Source organism: Taudactylus pleione, unplaced genomic scaffold (assembly GCF_031769625.1).
Source record: "Taudactylus pleione unplaced genomic scaffold, aTauple2 ptg000040l, whole genome shotgun sequence".
Taxonomy (NCBI): Eukaryota; Metazoa; Chordata; class Amphibia; order Anura; family Myobatrachidae; genus Taudactylus; species Taudactylus pleione.
The window spans coordinates 15,762,566-15,785,368 of NW_028284442.1; the positions used below are offsets into that span (position 1 = coordinate 15,762,566).

At 39.3% G+C, this 22,803-nt stretch overlaps 1 long non-coding RNA gene across 5 annotated transcripts in view; it reads right to left on the reverse strand.

The window, feature by feature from the left end:
- Positions 1-22,803, reverse strand: part of LOC148538372 (uncharacterized) — a 392,934-nt gene that overhangs the window by 333,766 nt on the left and 36,365 nt on the right. For 4 of the 5 annotated variants that reach the window (XR_015871935.1, XR_015871939.1, XR_015871936.1 and 1 more), the window contains exon 2: positions 496-579. This is a non-coding gene — a long non-coding RNA (uncharacterized LOC148538372). The remainder of the gene's footprint in view (positions 1-495; positions 580-22,803) is intronic. The other variant, XR_015871938.1, reaches the window with a different exon arrangement.

A 22,803-nucleotide genomic window follows, 5' to 3' on the forward strand; every position in this document is an offset into this window, starting at 1 on the left:
GCATAATACAACATTAGCAAGTGATACTATAAATAATGAATGTAGGCTTTCAACTGGTGTATATACACTCTATAATACTTAATTATATTTATTATTGTTTATATATTGCCAAACATATTACAGAGTGCAGAAGAGCTTACATTTTAAATTATAAGTTATAGTAATTCCCTATCATGAATCAGTTCTTCAGCAATTAAGTTCCATGCTTATTGCTCCTGTGACATTACTTTTAGGGACTAAGGGGTCTATTTACTAAGCAGTGTTAGGAGACAGAGTGAAAAGTGATAAGGTGCCAGCCAATCAGCTCCTAACTGTCATCTCACAGGCTGTGTTTGAAAAATGACATTTGGGAGTTGATTGGCTGGCACCTTATCACTTTTCACTCTGTCTCCTAACACTGCTTAGTAACTAGACCCCTAAATATTTTTACATTTTTGAAGACTGAATACTCAGCATGCAAAATAGGAGCCATTTTACAATTTATTTCCCTCTCACCTCTTCTACCTGAAAACGTATTCTTCTATAGTCCTTTCCTTTGTCTTGTGCACTTTTTCTTTTTCTTTTTTCTCTTGCAAAAATCTAAAATAAAAAAATGACAGATAGATGAGTTTAAAGAGATTTTTAGGCATTGCCTTAGTCTGCATATTTCTCTGAAAATGCACATAACAAAAGCAATCTAGTTTTGCTGCTCTATTCTCTCAGTTGCTAAGGTACAGTCAGGTGTGATGACTAAAGTAGTGGAAATTTCTGTTCAACTCATAAAAAATTGAAGAGCTGGACTTGGTGAAATGTAAAACGAGTAAATATTCCATCTTATCCTGGAGGGCAGATCGAGATTCAGTCTATAATGTTGTCATGTGAACAGTGGCACTTCTGCTGTTCATGATGCCATGCTATAAGTTATTCATGTGAACACAGCAAACAAAAGCTCTAGCTTAACCAAATGCTGAACATTTCTCTGACTGAAGTGTTCAACCTGGTTGATGAGGAAGACTTGGAGGTCACACTATCTGCGACTTAAATAAACATTGCAGGCATTAGGGTCAGTGGTGCTTTGTGTGACCAACATAAAGGAGTTGTTCATTAGGTTAAGGAAGGAGGCGCAGCACAGTGGCGGGAATGATGATTTTAAGGTATAAAAGAACAATTTTGCCATATTTTTATTCTAAAACACTATTAGCAGGATAATGTTGAAACACATATTTATAATGGAAATTAATTGACTTCCAACACATCAAGACCTGTTTTGAGATCTGCCATCCTGGCTTCTTTTCGAAGCGTTAAAGTATAATAACCTGGATTGAATTAGTTCATTGAAGTTTCAAAATCAGCTTTGTGGACTCGGCTCAGAGTTTTATTCTTTTAGTTTATCATTACCTTTTTCTGTATAGTTTTATTTTTGCTTTAATATTTTCATTTAGTTGACCTATTCAGGTGAATCTATCAAAATTGAATGGCCAATATCATACCATACAAGTGTAATCAATGATAAACATAGTGTATTATAATAAACCAGTTGAGAATCCATATTGTAGTCATTAAAATTATTTGTTTCCATATATAATTTGATTCACACCTCTTATCATTCTTACATAACCATTTCCCTATAATTTCAATTGCAATTCATTTAACAAGTAGAATACATATCCTCTTATCAATAAGATAATTGGATGTACAAACAAATAATTCCATGATAACAAATTAAGCATGTATTATCTATTACCTACTATAATCAAATATGGAAGCATATCAAATAAGCTATATAAATACCTATAATTTCCCCAAACACCTGGATTAACATACAGACACCATGGTAGTCATACTTGCTCTGCTATTTCCCAATAGTACTAATTGAAGTACTATACTGGGTCTGGACAGAAGTCAAGAATGTTACAAATTGAAGGATGATAGAAATAAGGACTGAAGCAAGATCCAAACAACAACTACAATATAACCAGAATATGTTATATCAAGTTAACTATAAAGAACTGACACAGTGGTGTCTATGTCGGAGACACTGGTGTCTAGGTCTATGCCTGAGACACTGGTGTCTAGGTCTATTCTGGAGACACTGGTGTCTAGGTATATGCCTGAGACAATAGTGTCTAGGTCTGTGCCTGAGACACTGCTGTCTAGGTCTATGCTGGAGACACTGGTGTCTAGGCCTATGCCTGAGACACTGGTGTCTAGGTCTATTCTGGAGACACTGGTGTCTAGGTCTATTCTGGAGACACTGGTGTCTAGGTCTATTCTGGAGACACTGGTGTCTAGGTCTATGCTGGAGACACTGGTGTTTAGGTCTATGCCGGAGACACTGGTGTCTAGGTATATGCCTGAGACACTGGTGTCTAGGTCTGTGCCTGAGACACTGCTGTCTAGGTCTATGCTGGAGATACTGGTGTCTAGGCCTATGCCTGAGACACTGGTGTCTAGGTCTATTCTGGAGACACTGGTGTCTAGGTCTATGCCTGAGACACTGGTGTCTAGGTCTATTCTGGAGACACTGGTGTCTAGGTCTATGCTGGAGACACTGGTGTCTAGGTCTATGCCGGAGACACTGGTGTCTAGGTATATGCCTGAGACACTGGTGTCTAGGTCTGTGCCTGAGACACTGCTGTCTAGGTCTATGCCTGAGACACTGGTGTCTAGGCCTATGCCTGAGACACTGGTGTCTAGGTTTATGCCTGAGACACTGGTGTCTAGGTCTATATCTGAGACACTGGTATCTAGGTCTTGAACAGAGACACTGGTGACTAGGCCTATAGCAGGACCACTGCCAAGCACTCTGGAAAAGGAATAAGATTACCTGGGATCCAAAAACTCAGTACTGTAAGACTGTCATATAAACCTTATTTTTGTTTGATTTTAAAGAGCGAATGCTTGTGTCCAATTAGTATAGATATATGCACCCCAAACAGTTTTAAACTTAGAGACTTGGTCCTAAGGCAGTAATAAAATGTGCATAATATTTTGGATCCTATCCCTTTCCTATGAGAAAATTAAATTAATTTTTTTAACTAACTTCAGGCTCTTAATGTACTAAGGGCCTGATTCAGCAATGCACACTAGTGCACTGCTGAACACGGATTCCCAATGTTTGGGAATATGCGCAGGCGCCAGACCCGTTCTGCGCATGTGACGAATGGCTCTGCGTGTACGCTTGCAAACTGGTAGCAGACTGCCAGTGATTGACAGTCTGCTGCCATTTGGGGGCGGAGCGGGGAGGGGGCAGTCTCCTGCTGCATTACCATATCTGTAAGGATCGCAATTACAGAGCTGCCTGCATGCATGCATCATTATCTATAGCCAGCGTGCAGCTTTGTAATTACTATCCTTACAGAATCAGGCCCTAAATCTGTATCATTACAAAAGTAAAACCTGCTAAAACAAATAGATTTATTTTATGTTGCATTAACTTACAAATGGCAATTTTTCAAAGAAGTTATATTAAATATAATAGTTTCCCAAATATTCTAACTACAGTATATTTACAATATTTGGTTGCATGTAATTAAATTCCAAAAATGTAATTTAATTAGCTCCTGCTGTCTATATACCACTTCTGTTTTAAGGCCCCCTAGGTGATGTTACATAAATGACGTGTTACATTTACTCATGCCCTTTCGTCCTCTTAATATTTGACCACTCATATATACTCACTAGTCTGACTATGGAAATGACTAACTAGTATTCTTACGGGTATTAGCATGTTCCATATTTGTTTGTCCCCTCCTCCCCATTTCTTGTGTTTTTCACAACCCTGTATTATTTGTCCTTGTGGACAATTATCTCACTCAGTTCAGTTATTCTGTTCAGTTAATTCAACTACAGCTAATTTTGATGGGTAAAGCTTAGCAAGAGTGGGCTCTGTCCATATTACTTCCCTCTTATTTTATTTGTCTATCAGTGATTCTTATACCGGAATCGGTATGATTTACCGCCGGACCCATGCCCGGCGGTTGGAATCCTGACAGCGGCATCCCGGCAGAGGAGGAAATCCCGATCGTCAAAGGTAAGTATACACTAACCTATTTATACCCCCTAACCCTATCCCCTCCCTTAGGGGTGGCTAACTCTAACCTCCCCCCCCAGTGCCTAAACCTAACCCCCCTTCCCCTAGCCTAAACCCGGGCGGGTGCCTGACCCTAAGTCCCCCCCGGGGGTGCCTAACGCTAACCCCCCCTTCCCCTAGCCTAAACCTAACCTCCCGGGGGGGACCTAGCCCTAGGTCCCCCCCCAGGAACCCTAAACTTAACCCTCCACCCCCCGCGGCTATCCGCGCTCGGCGCCCGGCGTCCCTTCGATCGGGATGCCAGGCGTCAGGCTCCTGGCGTATGCCATGATATGACAGTCGGGAAGCCGGCTGTCGGGATTAGGTCCGCCGGCTTCCCGACTGCATACCCTTATACCTATGTACTTCCCATTTGCTCTCATATCTTCTTTGTGGTATTTAGTTAAACCTAGTTCATATTCCAGACATGGGCTGCAGTAAAGTGCTGGCTCCTGTCTTCCCCCGTTCAAGCAGAGGCATATATATAATGGGTGCAGGGTGTGCGGGGAACACTGGCTCCTGGGTCCAGAGGGGCCACGCACCGCAAACCCTGCATCCATAGAATTACTTACCTCTCTGGTGTCCCACGTCGGCGCAGTGGTCCAGCGCTGTAAAAATGACTGGAAAATGGCCGCCGCAGCCATTTTCCCGTCGCTTGTGCATGCGCAGTACAGGGAAAATGGCCGCGGCGGCCATTTTTTCAGTGACCAGCGCATCATCTATAGACTCTGGGCGCACTCTAGTGCCCAGAGTCTATAACTCCGGCACTGGTTGCACACTGCTCAGTGCGCTGCTGGCCGCTGTACAGAGAGGAGGGGGCCCATGTCGAAAACTGCACATGGGCCCCCTCCTCTCTAGAAACGCCCCTGTGTTCATGGTTTTGAAAATTGGAAAATTGAGGCGTTGAAAGCATTTCACAATATGTCTCTGTGCTAAACATTTGTTACATCTTTGTCTTCCCTCATGTTACTTATGTTGGTTTCTATTACTATACTGTATGTAGCATGTTATGTGTCTCATCTCAGGTGTCAAACTGCCTGAGATATTGTTGTACTATTATATTATGACTGCTGTACACCTTTCTACATGTTGTGTATATGTAATTTTTTTTAATCAAACTCAATGTTTGTTCTGATGTATATGCTTCAATAAAAACAATTTAATAATAATGAAAACCATTTTTTACTCTGTTTTCAAATAATCTCAGAATTAAATTCTGCAAATAAGCACAGCAGACTTTTCTCTGACTGCTTAGATTACTCACTACTTTATATACAGCATTATTGCCTAACAATATATAATTTTTTTATTTCTCATTTGATAGTTTATTATAGCAGTGGAAAATTTAGTTTCTTGAACTTTCAAACATTAATCTTTTACTGTGAATGTGACATTTTCCATTGAAATTTGCTAGCTCATGGGAAAATAGCTTTGACTCATATACCCTGTTGTTGATAGACACAAATAACTTACTAACTAGTTTCACTTTGCTGTGTTCATTTCACCTAAGAATGGCATAGCTCAGCATATTCTAGCTTACTGTAGTTCGATGCAGATAGGACGATACTTACTTGCTTATGTTACAATTTCTGATCCTTTATGAAGTTAATTGCAGTTTAGACATGGTTTGAAAACCTTATCAGATACAGTAGTGTAACTACACTTCATTCTTTAGACCAGTGTTTCTCAAACTCCGGTCCTGATTCAGCTTGGATCACAGTTGAAAATATGCACGCAATTGGTCGTTTGTTGCATTCTGCATATGCATAGCAGTGCGCACAGAATAGCTATTGCGATCAGGACAGCGAGTGATTGACAGGAAGTGCCATTTGTGGGTGGTAAAGGGGGGGTGGTCGGCCAAACACACGCCATTTCAGGGGATTGCATAAATTATCCACTGCAAAGCTATACACAGTGTGAGGTCTCATAGTGTGCGTGGCTGTTAGCAATTCCTGAGTAAGGTCACGGCTTGTGCAAGTGTGCGTATGGATCCGATGGTACTCGATTGTACCGATGGTTTCGCTATACTGCTAAGTATTATGGATGTGCATATGGTAAAGTGGGTGTTCTTATGTGGTGCTGAGATTGCATTGCAATCGGAGTGGTTTGGCTTGCTATCGCAGTTGAACTGCGTGCGTACGCAGTATTGTGATCCGTAGTGAATTAGGCCCTCAGTCGTCAAGACCCTACACAGGTCACATTTTCCAGGTCACCCAGGTGTATTTTTTACTCACTGACACATTTTAAAAGATCCACAGGTGAAGCTAATTAGTGCACTTGTTATTCTGTGAGGAGACCTTGAAAACATGACCTGCTTGGGGTCCTGAGCGCCGAGTTTAAGAATCTGTGCTGTAGACTATCTTCACAAAAGTCATAAAATGTATCTCTGAAGTGTACCATCGATGTCTATAACTAAAGAATAGTGAATCAATAGGGTAAATTTACTAAAGGTTGCTTTTAATCTATTAAAAATCGTTCTAAATCAATATCAAAATATTATCTGTTAGTAAATGTGTGATTTAGCCCCTAAAACACATTGATGTTGAACGATTTACATCGATTTTTAATCAATTAAAATCTACCTTTAATAAATGTGACCCATTGTCTCTTTCGATTTGAGCCAAGTAATGCCAAAATGTTGAACTCAGCATGTACTACGATAAACTGGTGGAGAAACTGATTAAGGTAATTATTCTAAAAACCTTTAAACGAAGATCTAAGTATTAAGCTGGTAACCTACTGGCATTAAGAAAATACCAGTGACACAGCATGGAAAATGTGGTTCCATTTGACATGCATGGGTCTATGTACTACTAGTACACTTACCGTAGTGTTAAAGCCGCTCCTGCTTTGCCTGCTAGTGCTTCAAAGCAGGAGGCGCCTACCACGCAGTGTACTAAAAATAGACCCCCCTCAGCTGAGCATAGACTCTGGAATCTCACCTCTCTCCCTTTGAACTGTAGCAGTGACTTTTTCTTTAAACAAACTTGATTGAAACCAGCAAAAGGTCACTTTCTGCTTCTACCCTGAGGAGAATGAGATATCGGCAGCTGGAGGTGACAAAGCCAGGGCTGGAGAAGACAGCCAACAGTAAGTGACATTTCTGTTTGGTAACAGCTGGGACACTTAGCGCTGCCATAGGTGCCTATGTCAGCATGATATTGGAGCCTGCTGTTAGCCCTAGCAGGCAGAAGGCAGAGAATATCCATAGTACATATTGAGATTTTCTCTGTATTTTTGATAAGGTACCTTATCTCCCTTTAGTACATGGACCCCACAGTGACGGCCAACATTTGCACCTCTGGTTGGAAAGAGGCAAATGAAGACCCCCAGAAAATACATGTCTAAAGTTTACTTTACGTAGCCTTTTACAAGCGGTAAATGGTATTTTCCCAGCATGCCAATGTTAGCTGCTGTTTAGAAATTTCCTGGAAGTTTTACAGGCAGAAGAACAAGATGTTTTTTCCACAACAGATATTTTATATTCAAAGCATATATCTACAATATACATGATAAACATGATTTGCTTAGGGCTCTTATACTGCTACAAAATCCACTACTGATATTTTTAACCAGATTAACACCCACTTTCTGTAACAGCAAGTATGGTCAGATCAACTTTAAAAACGGTAAATAATAGGTAGATAATGAAGTAGGCATTGCTTGAATAGTATAGGCTCTTAAATTCCTCTGAAACATAAAACAAACACATGGAAATTATAACTATTTAGAAGTCATATGGGCAAAATATACCTTAAGGGTTTATTTTGAAAATATAACTTCTATCATACCTTAAACAGTTTTCTATATACACTGTCTAGGGAGAAGCGTGAGGCAACCACACATTGCAATGCAGAAGGCAACATTCACAGAAGACTCAATTGGGGCCAACAGTCCCATAAAATTGCCTGAACTACTGCCTTATTTTTCCTCCAATAATGCAAGACACTACCTAGTTTAATAGCCCTTTTAAGCTGGATTGTCTCCATAAGGACATCTAATATTTGCAAGGAAATGTATAAATACATTTTTATCCCTCATAACTATTTTATAGGATTGATACTACTGTATATTATAATTTTTTACTATTTGATACAACATTCACTGTGATTGAACAATAATAGCCGGTGTACATTTTTATTCTAATTTGAAAATGTTTTACATAATTAAATGATTCCCCAATTGGGTATTTAAAATGTTTTATATACAGTGAGGTACGTCTGAGATGTTTATTTTACAAGGGAATCTTGCTATTATGGAAATTCAATTAGCTGCGATAATGTTTTGCATGCTAAGTTTTTGCACCCTTTGCGTGCAAAATAATGTTGCTTATCGTGTCTATGCGCGCCTGTTTTTTGCACAATTCAATTCCAAAAGTCACGATGCTACATTCGCATGATAATTCTTCTTGGTTTTTCCCGCTATTAGTATAGGTGAAAATGGGGATATCTGCCTGTGCCGCGTAAACATTCAAAGTGATATAGGATAACAGAATATAACTGTATTAGTGGCCTTATAAAAGTATTTGGGGTTCTTAAACTGGGTCAAATGGCTGTTATAGGCATTAAAGCAGTCAAATAATGATAGAAAGCAAGTGTTTTTTGACAAAATAAACGTTCTAATTAAATTGGGGGTGCATAAAAATGCCTATAATTATATATAGTATTTGTGTAATTTAAAAACACTTTTAAGAAATCTTCAAAATATGCCACTAACACCAACCTGCAATCGTTAAAACACCTGTCCCATTCATATAGCACCCCCATATACCTATCCCACATCAATTAACTCATTTTCCTGCACTGTGCACTTTTTCACCCCAAATATGATGTAATTATTGGCCAAATTAAGCTAATTAAAACGTATTTTTGCCTAATTAGTAATTAAGGGGGACATCCCAGTGGTTCTGAACCAAGGGGGTGATTCAGTAGTGGACGGAATTGCAAAGCTGCACGCTAGGAGCTTTGCAATTCCGTCTTTGCAAATATGCAAATGGGATGCGGTCAATATCCTGACCACTGGGATTCCGACGTTCAGAATGCCGACGCCTGAATCCAGATACTAGTCAGTATACCGGCGCCGGCATCCCACCTGCTGGGACCCCAAAGGTAAGTACTGGTATTAGGGGGACGGTTAGGGTTAGGCACTAGGGAGAGGGTTTGGGTTAGGCACTAAAAGGGGAGGGTTAGGTTTAGGGTACGGGGAGGGGGGGTTAGGTTTAGGTACATGGGGGTAAGTTAGGTTCAGGCAAGTGTCGGCATTCTAACCCTGTCGGGATGCCGGCATCGGGATACTGACTTCTGGGATCCCAAATGCCGGCATCTCATATGTAGTCCATGCAAATGCAGCAATTCGGGTCTGACACCCCCCTGCTGCATTTGCGATCATCGCGACCATGGTGCCGGCTAGCTGAGTAAGCCTCAGCTTACACAGGCTGGCCGGAAAACTGGTGCGACACGACAAGTAGAAAGAGAATCACCATTGGTGTTCTTAGCATCATATTGATATAAACAGTCATGTAAATAGATAGCATTACAGTATGAATGGAAGCAACATAGAAGGATAACACAGGCTGTCTGTTATTAATCAGTTTAGTTTTATTACTGTTTTGTTCCCAATTGTAAAGTGCAATGGAATATGCTGATTCTATAGCAGTAAAAGTTAATAAATAAAATAAGATAAAAACCATACTAGATGGAAAATACAAAACCCACAGCAATGCCTGCAATTATACAATGTAAACCCATGAACACGCAAGTGGGGATCCTCAAGCATGTGATCGCATAATTAATTTAATTACTGGCCTTTGTAATTGCCATAGACATCTGTAGTAAATATGACTTAGGTTGCACATTACATCTATCAACTTCTGAGGCCTGAAACTACTTCCCCATCTATAACTGATTGGACAGCATGCAATGAGTCATTGCTCATACCAAAAAAGGACTGGTCAGTTCATCAAGCCTGCCCTTCCACAGGCTTTAAAGGCATACTGTGACTTCAGTCATTCTAGTGGATTAGGAAAAGTCCAAATATCTTGTAAAATCTCCTTTCAGAAAATTCTGTAAACTATAGCATCTAAAGACCGGTATCCACTACTAGATATATAAACGAGAGCACGATTACAACATTGCAATCATGCTCTCATTTGTATAGCTAGTGATGTGCCTAGACTGAACGTTCACTCGTACAGTCCAGACACATCCATCATCACCGCACATGCTGAACCTGACCGGATCGTCAGGTTGACCAGCATGTACAGGTGATGATAGATGTCGGAAGCGACCAGCGTGCACGCGCATTGCTGGTTGCTCCCGACCAAAACATGCCCGATGCATGCACGATGCATGTGCGATTTGCAAGCGATTGCGTGATACCGACGTAGTTTATCAAGCAATCGCTTGCTAAAATCGCCTAGTGGAAAACCCCCATATAGAAACATTTCTCCTGTCTAGAGAATTTATTTATGCATAATCATCCAAGCTTATTACAATGAATATTATTATTCACCCGAAAGTTAATCCCCAATGAGTGTCAAGTTTTCACCAGTGCAATGGATCCTATGTGTTTTTGGGTGAATTATCCTGTTTGTGCACCCAAAACAAATAGGATAGGGTGAAAAAAATCAGCAAAACACTGGGGGGTTATTGGCGAAAAATCACAGTTTTTTGGGCCCCGAAACAATATCTGGGCCAATTAGATACGGCCCTAAGATTCTTAATACATGTTTAGTTGTGCAATACATTTGTAAATATGTTTTAAAAACATAAAAGTGAAAGATAAGTTGCATGATGAAAGAAATTATCACTTTAAATGCCAGAGGCAGTAATTCTTTTAACAAGAAATTAGATCAGTAAACCTCCTGCTATTAAATCCATAGTTGGAGAGTCAGGTTAAGGCCAAATAATATATTTTACCAGCATACTTCCTGAAAATTAGTTATTAGTTAGATGACATTTAAAACCGTTTTTGATGCCAATCATTATCATTGTTATACTGTAACAATCCAAACACATAACTGTAAAGTGTATTCAAGACTAGAGCTGTATGTACTGAAGACATTCATTAGAAAATAAGTTTGGCCCAAAAGCCACAAATGGCTGTGAAATTTTCTTGGATGTGAAGATATAAAGCCAAAATGACCCACCGTGACCTCCACGTCAGTCCCAGATTCACAATGATGGCACTGTTTAAAGTACAAAAAATAAACTAAAAATTAAAATGAAATGTTCTATACTTTTAATTAGACCCATTGGGCACAGAAACACATTTGCAGGTTCACTTTTCACCTGAAATAAAACTCTTTCCAGTGCATTGTGTAGGAAAAAAAAAACAGACTACACCCTCCAAAGTCCTCCATCAGCCCCAGCACTAGAAAGCCATGCTTGTTTTCTCTATGAGGGAGACTATAATGGGAGAGAAGAGGGTGTGGTTATTTATTTACTTACACAGTACACTATATATGGGAAATGTTGTTTTTAAACTTTTTATTTTCCACACCATACTGTAGTGACAGTGCTGTGAAGCCATAATCAGCACTGATATCTGTGAGGCAAAGAGGAGCTTGTTTTGTTGCACGAGCAGCCCCATAGTAGAGGAGCGGTGTTCCTCTGATAGAGAACTGTTGGTCACCCCTTGGAGTAATTAGATTCTTCAGTGTGTATTAGTTATTTCTGAAATCTTTGATGATTTGCGATCGATTCACAGATTAATTTGTCAGCAATGCATATCTGAAATTTTCAGAACTGGTCAGATCAATTCATCCTTCTCTAATCAATACCTGCCTTGTACAGCTAATCCAGAGCCCCAGGCAGCCAAGTATCATCTTAGCTTTGGACCTGATTTTGAGTTGGTAATAATAACGCAAGAAAGAGCAAGTAACTGTATACCTGGGCAAAATATGTAGCAATGCGATGGGTGCAAATATATATATATATATATATATATATATATATATATATATATATATATATATTAGGGGTGTGCACCGGCCACTTTTTGTGCTTTGGTTTTGGATCTGGATCTTTCTTCGTGTTTTGGATCTGGATTGGTTTTGCCAAAACCACCCTTCAGTGTTTTGGGTTCTGGGTTTTGTGTTTTGGATCTGTATTTTTAAAAAAAAAAGCATAAAAACAGCTAAAATCACAGAATTTGTGTGTTTTTCTGCTCCTATGCTATTATTAACCTCAATAACCTTAATTTCCACTCATTTCCAGTCTATACTGAACACCTCACACCTCACAATAGTGTTTTTATATCCAAAAGGTTGCACCGAGGTAGCTGGATGATTATGCTAAGAGATACGAGTGGGCGGCACAAACACGTGGTCCATCTAGGAGTGACTACAGTGGCAGAGAGGATGGCAGTTTGAAAAACTAGGCCCCAAACAGTACATAATTCAAAGAAAAAAAAGAGGTGCAAGATGGAATTGTCCTTGGGCCCTCCCACCCACCCTTATGTTGTATAAACAGGACATGCACACTTTAACAAACCAATCATTTCAGCGCCAGGGTCTGCCACACGACTGTGGCGGAAATTATTGGTTCGTTTGGGCCCCCACAAAACAAGCTGGCAATTAATCTGTCCCTGCACAAACTGGCTCTACGGAGGCAAGATGTCGTCCTCATCCTCCTCATCCACCGATTCCTCACCCTCTTCAGTGTTGTGTACATCCTCATCCTCACAGAGTATTAATCCATTCCCGCTGGAATCCACAACCACAGGTCCCTCTATACGTTCTGGAGGCTGGTCTCCCTGGAAGAGTTGATAATTCATTTTATGAGCATCATCTTCTCCACATTTTGTGGAAGCAACCTCCTATGCCTTTCACTGACAAGGTTCCCGGCTGCACTAAACACTCTTTCGGAGTACACACTGGAGGGGGGGCAACTCAGGTAAAATAGAGCCAGTTTGTACAGGGACCTACAAATTGCTTCTTTTTCCTGCCAGTACAGGTACGGACTGTCTGACATGCCTACTTGGATGCTGTCACCGATGTAATCCTTTAACAGACAGACGCACGCTTGTCGCTGCTGCTTTAAGGATGCAGGTGCGGCTACAGCCCACACATTTCACAAAGACAGAAAAAAAAGAAGAATTTTTTTATTGTTTGTGGAGCGCACTTTGAGGGTTACACCACCCTTTAACAGACAGACGCACGCTTGGCCCTGCTGCTTTAAGGATGCAAGTGCGGTTACAGCCCACACATTTCACAAAGACAGAAAAAAAAAGAAGAATATTTTTATTGTTTGTGGAGCACACTTTGAGGGTTACACCACCCTTTAACAGACAGATGCATGCTTGTCGCTGCTGCTTTAAGGATGCAGGTGCGGCTACAGCCCACACATTTCACAAAGAGAAATAAAAAGAAGAATTTTTTTATTGTTTGTGGAGCGCACTTTGAGGGTTACACCACCCTTTAACAGACAGACGCACGCTTGTCGCTGCTGCTTTAAGGATGCAGGTGCGGCTACAGCCCACACATTTCACAAAGAGAAAAAAAAAGAAGAATTTTTTTATTGTTTGTGGAGCACACTTTGAGGGTTACACCACCCTTTAACAGACAGACGCACACTTGTCGCTGCTGCTTTGAGGATGCAGGTGGAATCTAGACGGGATTTTGAACCGGGGACACACTACCTCCATCAATTGTCTAAATCCCATTGCACTAATGGCGGATACCGGATGCACGTCTAACACCAACATAGCAGTCAAGGCCTCAGTTATACGTTTTGCTTCAGGATGACTGCTGTCGTACTTCATCCTCATCGCTAGGGACTGTTGGCGGGTCAATTGTTTAGTAAAAGTAGTGGTGTTCCTACTTCCTCTCTGGGATGATGAACAACTCCCAGCAGCAGCAACAGCACTAGGAGGAAGTGGTTCTTGATCTTTCCCTATTTTATTTTTATCAGAGAAAATTTGGTCCTCCATTTATGTTATATTGATATATACGTGCGGCTAAGGCGCACACAAACACAGAAAATATTTTTTCATTTTTGCTGGAGAGTAGTGCACTTTGTGGGTTACACAACCCTTTAAGAAATGAGCCAGCCGGCTCTTTACTTATGGGACACAGGCGCACGCTTGGCACTGCTCCTTTGTTGATGCACATGCAGCCACAGTGCACACAATTCACAAACACAGAAAATATTTTTTTATTTGGTTTGGAGTGTACTTTGGGTGTTACAGCACCCTTTAACGGTCAAGCCAGCCGGCCCTTTACTTATGACATAGGCGCGCGCTTGGCACTACTTTGTTGATGCACGTGCGGCTACTGCACACACAATTCACAAGCACAGAAAATATTTTTCTATTTGGTTTGGAGTGTACTTTGGGGGTTACAGCATCCTTTAATGGTCAAGCCAGCCGGCCCTTTACTTATGACACAGGCGCACGCTTGGCACTACTTTGTTGATGCACGTGCGGCTACTGCGCACACAATTCACAAACACAGAAATTATTTTTTTATTTGGTTTGGAGTGTACTTTGGGGGTTACAGCACCCTTTAACGGTTAAGCCAGCCGGCCCTTTACTTATGACACAGGCGCACGCTTGGCACTACTTTGTTGATGCACGTGCGGCTACTGCGCACACAATTCACAAACACAGAAAAAATATATTTTTTTTTAGCACTTGGCGGGAGCACCCCTGATGGACAGAGCACCCCCTGGACAACACTACAGCACCCCTTTAGGACTGGGACACTGCACAGGACTTTGGAGTGGACACAGCCTCTATGGACAACTGACTGCACAACACAGTCCAGCCAGCCCCTATGGACTTTGAAGTAGTGGACACAGCCCCTATGGACAACAGCAGCACAGCACAACACAGCCAGCCCCTATGGACTTTGAAGTAGTGGACACAGCCCCTATGGACAACAGCAGCACAGCGCAGCACAGCACAGCACAACACTACTCAGCACTACACTACACTACACAGCCCAGCCAGCCCTAACTCCCACCCTCCCTCTTCACTGTCCACAGCCGAGTGAGAAAATGGCGCTGACGCGGGTACCTTATATAGGATCCAAAACCCGTGAGACCCGGAAGGCGGGTTGATGACGTTTTGCCTCGATTTCAGATCCGAGTCAGGTGGGAAAAGTCGATTTCAGAAATCCGAACCCGCTCACCCCTAATATATATTTATATATATATATATATTTATATATATATATATATATATATATATATATATTTTAACATCTAAATCTCTCTACACATTTTTTATCTGCCTAACCTCCCCCATCCCCCCACTAGTGGCGCACCGCAGCCTCCGCTCACATACTATCTGTTAGGAGACTCTAGCCACAGCCTCCTCTTCCTCAGCCCTTGGTTTTTGTAAGTACTGTATTCTGTTCTGTTCTATGTATTGTACGTGTGTGTGTATGCTGTGTATGTATGCTATGTGTGTATGTATTCTATATGTGTATGTATTCTATGTGTGTGTGTATGCTTTGGATGTTGTGTGTATGTATTCTATGTGTATGTATGCTATATGTGTGTGTGTGCATATGCTCTGGATGTTATGTGTGTATGTATTCTATGTGTGTGTGTGCATGCTATGTGTGTGTATGCTGTATGTATGTACTGTATGCTGTGTGTGTATGCTATGTGTATGTGTGAATATATGTGTGTAATATATATATATATATATATATATATATATATATATATATTTAGAATAATGGAGAGAGCAAGCACCTAATAGTGTAGTAATTAATAGTATTACTTCTGCACATGTATTTAAAATATTCGTACCAGATGTCTTAATATAATCAAGCATGTCCGTAGAAGTCTTTAATTCCTGTTTGGACAATATCCCAGGGTAAAACTTCTATATCCTCTGCTCTGCTTAGCAACAGCAAATGACCTCAGAGAACATAAAAAGTTTCCATAGTGCAATATGTTTATGTCAAACACAAATATTTATTTTTGCACAAATCATCTGGAAACAACGTACATTAAAACAACAAGAAAAGGTTCTTAGCTTGTTTTGTAGAGTTCTGGTCACAGAGGTCCAACAAACAGCATCAAATGGGCAATGTTCTGGATGGAAGAGGTTCAAGTAACGCCAACCCAACGCGTTTTGCCACTTTATGGCTTCCTCTTTCATCCAGTGTGCTGGATAGGGGCACTCACCACTGCATACAACAGTTTACTCAAAAAAATATATTATTTTATTATCCATGTTCAGTACAGTTCATCCAGAAATCATGTCAACGTTTCAGTTCATATAGAACCTTTTTCAAGACTGGCTTAAATTAAGCAATATTTACAACTGGAATGGCAAGTTTAACACAATAATATGTAAAAATGGTCATAAATAAATGCTAGTTATGTAATACTCCCACTGTGAAGTACTAACACTTTGCAAGGGCAGACAATTAGAATAGCCTTTTGAGCAAACACACACATGCTCTGGCTCGCTTAGGAAAGAAAATGTGATGAGAGAGTAATCTGACAGCTGGAGGGATTACAGTAGGAAACAGTGGTTTCCCGCAGATCATGAAGAAACTTCCTGTCCTTTATATAAGAAACTATTACTGGAATACACCTGCTAACAGTTCATTCTTGTATAGAATAAATAGACCATAAATAGTTAACTCAACATGTGACTCATGCAGATTAATACACTAACATCAGTCATACGCTTTATCACAAGCAAGGGAAAACAGGGAATACAGTAAGTGTGCTGACACAAATAAAGATTATTTAAACAGCAGTATTTGTATGCTCTATAACAGTTCTTTGGCTTTCAGCTTCACTGAGTCAATATTTACATTTAAAATAAACTCAAACAGTAGGTAGCAAACTGCATTTATTACAATACTGTTTTCATTGTAATGCATTTAAGTAAGCAGCATACACGTGTAGTGTCCGAAAGATGAAGCGTGGCATTACTTTTACTGAATACATGCGTGTAAGATTAATCGGACCAATGTAAGCAGAATCACTGAGCAAAATTAATCAGTTTAATTTCAGTTACTACACATTGACTACTGGTAGCTGGATTTTGAGAAAAGTAATATAGTAAAGCTTGTTACAGTAGCTCTCTAGGCTCTTCAGTGCTACATGTAAAAGCTGTGTTGTTGTTAGTAAACAGAAGTATACATAAAAAAGCAACATTATAATCAAATCCCTTTGAAATCCCTTTACTTATAGTAAACTAATTATATTTGTACATATATCACTTTTTATATAATACATTTTAGACTTAGGGGTTTATGTATCAAGCAGTAAAAAGCATGAAGTGGACCAGTGGAGAAGATGCCCATAGCAACCAATCAGCTCTCACCTATTATTTTATAGACTGTACTTGATAAATGCTACTTCAAAGCTGATTGGTTGCTATAGGCAACTTCTCTATTGGTCCACTTCTCCATGATTTTCACTGCTTGATACATAAACCCCTTAGTGGTTCTATAAGAGCATGTTTACTAAATTCTGAATTGCAAATATTCTCAAAAAATTTAATTTTGTATACTGAACCAATGAAACAGAAGTTCATTTTTTTCTATATCAGAAGCCATATATAGTATTTGGGTCAGTTGTAAACATTAAAGCTGCGCTGACACCTACAGTACATGTTACATTTTACAAACCTTCTCCAATAGCCCAAGGCCTAGCAGCTACTTCATGCAGGTGTTTTCTGCAGGGCTCTTCCAGTTTTTGGAATACAGAAATAGCAAATCAATTTTGTTTGCCACTTTGAAATGGTATTGGAGGGGTTGTGAGCAGGAAGACAAATATTGCAAAACGCTACCTGATTATTGTGGCTTGCAATTGGCCCTTCTGCGTACCCTATTCCAATTGTCCAGCAGTGCTGAGAGAATACGGGGGAGCAAAGAAAAATGGAACATCCCCAGCACTCTATCTATTGGAGGGGAGTATCAGATTAGTTAACTGTAAGGTGCAGGTCGTAATGCAGTTTTAAAGTTACATTAGAACAAACTATTTTTCCGTAAATAATTTTGCAAAACATCTTATGGTAGCAGGTTCGATATAGTCTATGCATAGTTTTTAAATAGAAATTCAGTGTCTGAATGAATTATTGATTTTTATGATCAATTCAGCTTTGGTTGATGTGATTATAATTATTATTGATTTTCTTTCTAAAGCATCAACATATTTTTCAGCATTGTACAGTGATATGTTGCATATAAACACAATGCCATGCATTGAAAGTGTACACAGAGATCACTGCTCATACAGTATTTTTTTAAAGTCTAAGAAGACCACGGACAAAGAACAGCACATGCCTATGCATATTTAGTTACCATGACACATCACTGCTTATTATTGATATTATTATCCTTATTTCTGTGTGTTTTAAATTCCATAATGTGCTTAAAATTATATATTTTTTATGTCCAACTTAGGCACAATTGAGGAATGTGCTGTATGTTTGGTGTTTTTGAGTGGTCACAGAAGCATATAACTCCAGTATAAAGAATGAGCTTACATTATTTATTTATATTTACTAAAAGGGAGGAACATGTTAGGGAGGAACATGTTAATTAAGGGTTCTCTGCTGTACACATAGAGATGAATTCAATTGTGTGAAAGCACCTTGAAGCCCGTTAACACTAATTTACCCTTGCATGCCAGGGGTATCAGGAGGGGCCCAGTGCTTCTCAGCATTGTGCTGGTACTCTACATGCTTGGGGGACTTATCATATTTCCCCCTTTATCATATTTCCCCATCTCCAGAGGACCAAACTGTTGTTATTATCCTCTTTCCATACAATTGATAATAATTGTCACATAGAGTGCCCAATTGCCACAACATTTGTTAATTCCCGCAAGTGTTTCCAGATGTGGGAGCCTTGATTGGATTGTACTCCCTTGTGTTTTTATAAGTTCTGTACTAATCTAGAAAATGTGGCAACATCTGAACAAGCTGATACACTGTAAACTTATATTTGTGCTACTTTTTGTTATGTCAGACATTTTTGCTATATGTGCAATATATGTGATACTGGTAAGCTAAACACTGAACTTCTAGCTGTAGACTTCTATAGTTAAGGTCTGTACATTTTTTCTATGAACAGTACCGGTACCATGAATAAAAATACCAGCAGGGCCGTAGCTAGGGTAGTGCGGCCGGTGCCATCGCACAGGGCACCACAGGTCAGGGGGCGCTGTTTGGGCCTGTCAAATGTCTGTTTATTATCATTCTTGCTTGTAGCTTCTTCTTATTTAATCCCCAGATTCTCCAGGCCTCTCTTATCTCTTCCCTGGCCCTTCCCAATGAGGCCATTCCCCTTTTTTGGGTGTATTATGTCCCTTTGAAAAATGAGGGGGGCGCCAATGCTCTTTCTGGCACAGGGCACCAAAAAGTCTAGTTACGGCTCTGGCTACCAGTACTATGAAAAAGTAACTAATCTAAACTGCTGAAGGTCCTGTGGCCAGACAAGTGTCTCATTGATCTACAAAATAGCAGGAATGGGCTAGTCAGGATTGTTAAACTATACCAGCGACAACGGAAGAAGAACTTCCACCTTCTGGAAAAAAGAAGTGGCAGTGCTCAGTACCATTGAGTGCCATCAGAAAAAAGCACTGGTTAGTTATTTACTAATATAGTGCAGGAAAACAAATTTGCATGAAACTATAGTCATCAGATACTTGCTTTAATTATGTGCTAGACAGACAGTATATTGACCATCCCAATGAACTCCAGATAGTATATTAACCATCCCAGTGATCACCATATAATTTATAGTATTTAGGAAATCCAGTGACTGCCACATAGCACACAGAGTATCCCACTGACTGCTATTCGGTACAATGAGCATCCCAGTGACCACCAAACAGAACATTGAGCAACCCAGTGACTGCCATATAACACACAGAGCATTCCAGTGACTATTATACAATATACAGAGCATCACAGGGACCCTCATACTAGTAGTATTTGTAAAAGCCATACAATATAATTTATTCATCAATTAATAACCCCTCCTGAAAAATAATTTACTCCATCAGGTTCATTGTAACATCCTCAACATAATTAATCCCATTAACTCCCTCATCCCCATTAGTAATTAGCCCCTACATCATCAATTACTGTATATTTATTTTCATTAACTCCCTAATTATGTCACTCAATAACCCCATTAAACACAGTAACCTTTTCATCCTCTTAATTCAACTGAGTTGTCTTATTCAACTGAGTTGTTACCTTATTCTATACATTAATGTCCCTAAATTATAAGGGTCAAAATACTGTATAAAAACAGAATTATAGTAAATGTCCTATTATGCCCTCTAGTCTCAGTATGGTTATGCAGTACATAGTGAGGATAGTAGTAATAATTGGATTATAATAATAATAATAATAATAATAATAATAATAATAACAATAACAATAATAAGATGGATAATAATAATAGTGTAAAACAAAACTCCAGAAACAGTGCCTGCAATAAAGGGGTCAATTCAATTAGGTGCAAATTGCGAGTAGCAAGTTTGTTTCTTGAAACTCGCAGACTTCGCATCGAAGCGCGCACCCAAGAATTCTCCAATCCAATAAAAAATCCCCATTCGCACTAGTCGCAGCAGAGGGGTGTTAATGCCTGCTATATGAGATTTGAGAGAAGTGCATGAAAAAGTGGGGAGACCATCCTGGACCCCTAAAATGGATCATTTCTTTAGCCGGACCCTATAGAAGACTGTGGGCATTAGGAAGGTACTGTAGGTTTTTAAATGGTGTCAAATGGCTGATTTGTTGGGGGTTTTTAAAATGCAAGAAAATGGTAAAAAAACAAACTTTTTCTATTAAAAAATATTGCAATTGAATTTGGGGTGCCTAAACTAACGAAAAAGTAGATTTTGGGGTAATTTTAGGACCTTTTTTTATACCCCAAGCTAAGCTAATTGGAAACTTTCTATTGCCTAATTAGTCATTGGGGGGGGGGGTTTCCAAGGGTTTCAGCACAGTGTCCCGACATTGTAACCTTCAAAGAAAGATTTTTCTTTCCATTTCTCACCCTCTGGTAGGTGCGAATGAAAAGATGTGAATTCAGTCTGACTAATTCAGTGTGAGTTGCTAAATGGATTGCAAAATGAATTCACTATGCAAATTTCAATAGTAAATAGCAACTTGCACCTCACACCTAAAAAATCACACCTAATTGGATTGACCCCAATATGTTTTTATTGTAATTAATGTAAAAATATTAGTCATGTTCACCATTTTAGCAAAGTTTCATAAGCAATTTTACTTTTAGTCATATGGAGTTTGTAGTCACAGTAGACTATATGACAACCATAAAAGCTCTTAGTATAACACTCCCTGCAGTTTTATACTGAGCTTGTGAGAATTAAAAGACTGCTATATGGAGTTTCCTCTGGCATATTTCAGATAGATAACTGTACATTATATAAAGAAGATACAACCACTATAGTTGAAGGTAACTTATTGTATGTCCCACATTATGTAAATCCACTAAACTAAAGAAGTTGACACACTGTAACAGCTTCAATAGCGCCACCATCAGGTATAGAAGTGTTGTCAGAAGAAATTACCTTTTCAGAAAACACTTGCAAATAATAGGAAATTACATTACATATACTGTAGCTCTAGAATGAAAAACCGTTCTCTACCAGGTTGTTTATGAAGTAATCATGTCCTAAATTAACTAGCATGTAACCTAATTTTTTAAAAGTTGACAATGAATTTGGTACATTTGAGATAATTTTATGATGACAGGTTATGAACATTGTAGGCACAATTAACTATGATATTAACTATTGTGCCTTAAAAATGCATGAGATGAGGAAAAATTAGGAGATCAGTGAGATGGGCACTAATGGAGCAGCACACAGCAAAACTGATTGTTGATATTCCAGCATTTACTATCAGTTATGCAGCCCATGTGGCCATTTGGGCACAGAATATGCCATCTCTTTAAATACACAAGGATTTATCTATAAAACTGGTGGCTCTGTAATATGTATGGTGGAACAAAAGTAAACAATATGAAATAGGGAATGTGTTGGGCTGATACTTTAATGTTCATACTGTATAAAGCACTTGGATTGACAAACATATGTATTATTTTCCTATCATAAAGATTCAAATGTATGTAGTCAGGCAGAGTTAAGTGGTATCACACTATTTGATATATCATGCAATCTTGGTACTTTCAACCAATCTGCACGACCATCATATAGTGTGTTCTCCCAATCTGTTGTTGTCACCTGTCGTTCATTGCATCGTTCCGTTAGATGTCCTGCACGTCCAGTGGGATGATTCCACAGATGACATGGTGTTGCTACATGAAGCATGTAACAATATATTGTGCTGTCATATGATGGATAAGGTAGTGTTTTGTGGTGATTAAACAAATGTTGTATTTTCTAATGCAATTCTGTTCCTTCAAATAATTTACCAAATTGGATTTTTTTTACTTAAATTTTTAATTTTGATCACAGTGTCATTACTCTGATAAGTATGCTATTCCAGAATAAATATCACAGCAAATACAAAGCTTTGTTACAATAGAAAAAAATTATCAACAGCAACAAATGGACTGGATGCTACACTAGGATTTTTGTTTCTCCTGGTGCTTTAAAGGCAATTGTTGAAAGAGGGCTCCCTCTACAGCAAATGTTAATAACAGCTACGGTTCTTTGATTCAGCAAGGAATGAGACTGAATAACATTGACCTTTACTTCTGAGCGAGTGAAGATTTTTTCTGCTGGTATAATGATCTCATTATAACATTCAATCTGTGTCTTGTTAATCTC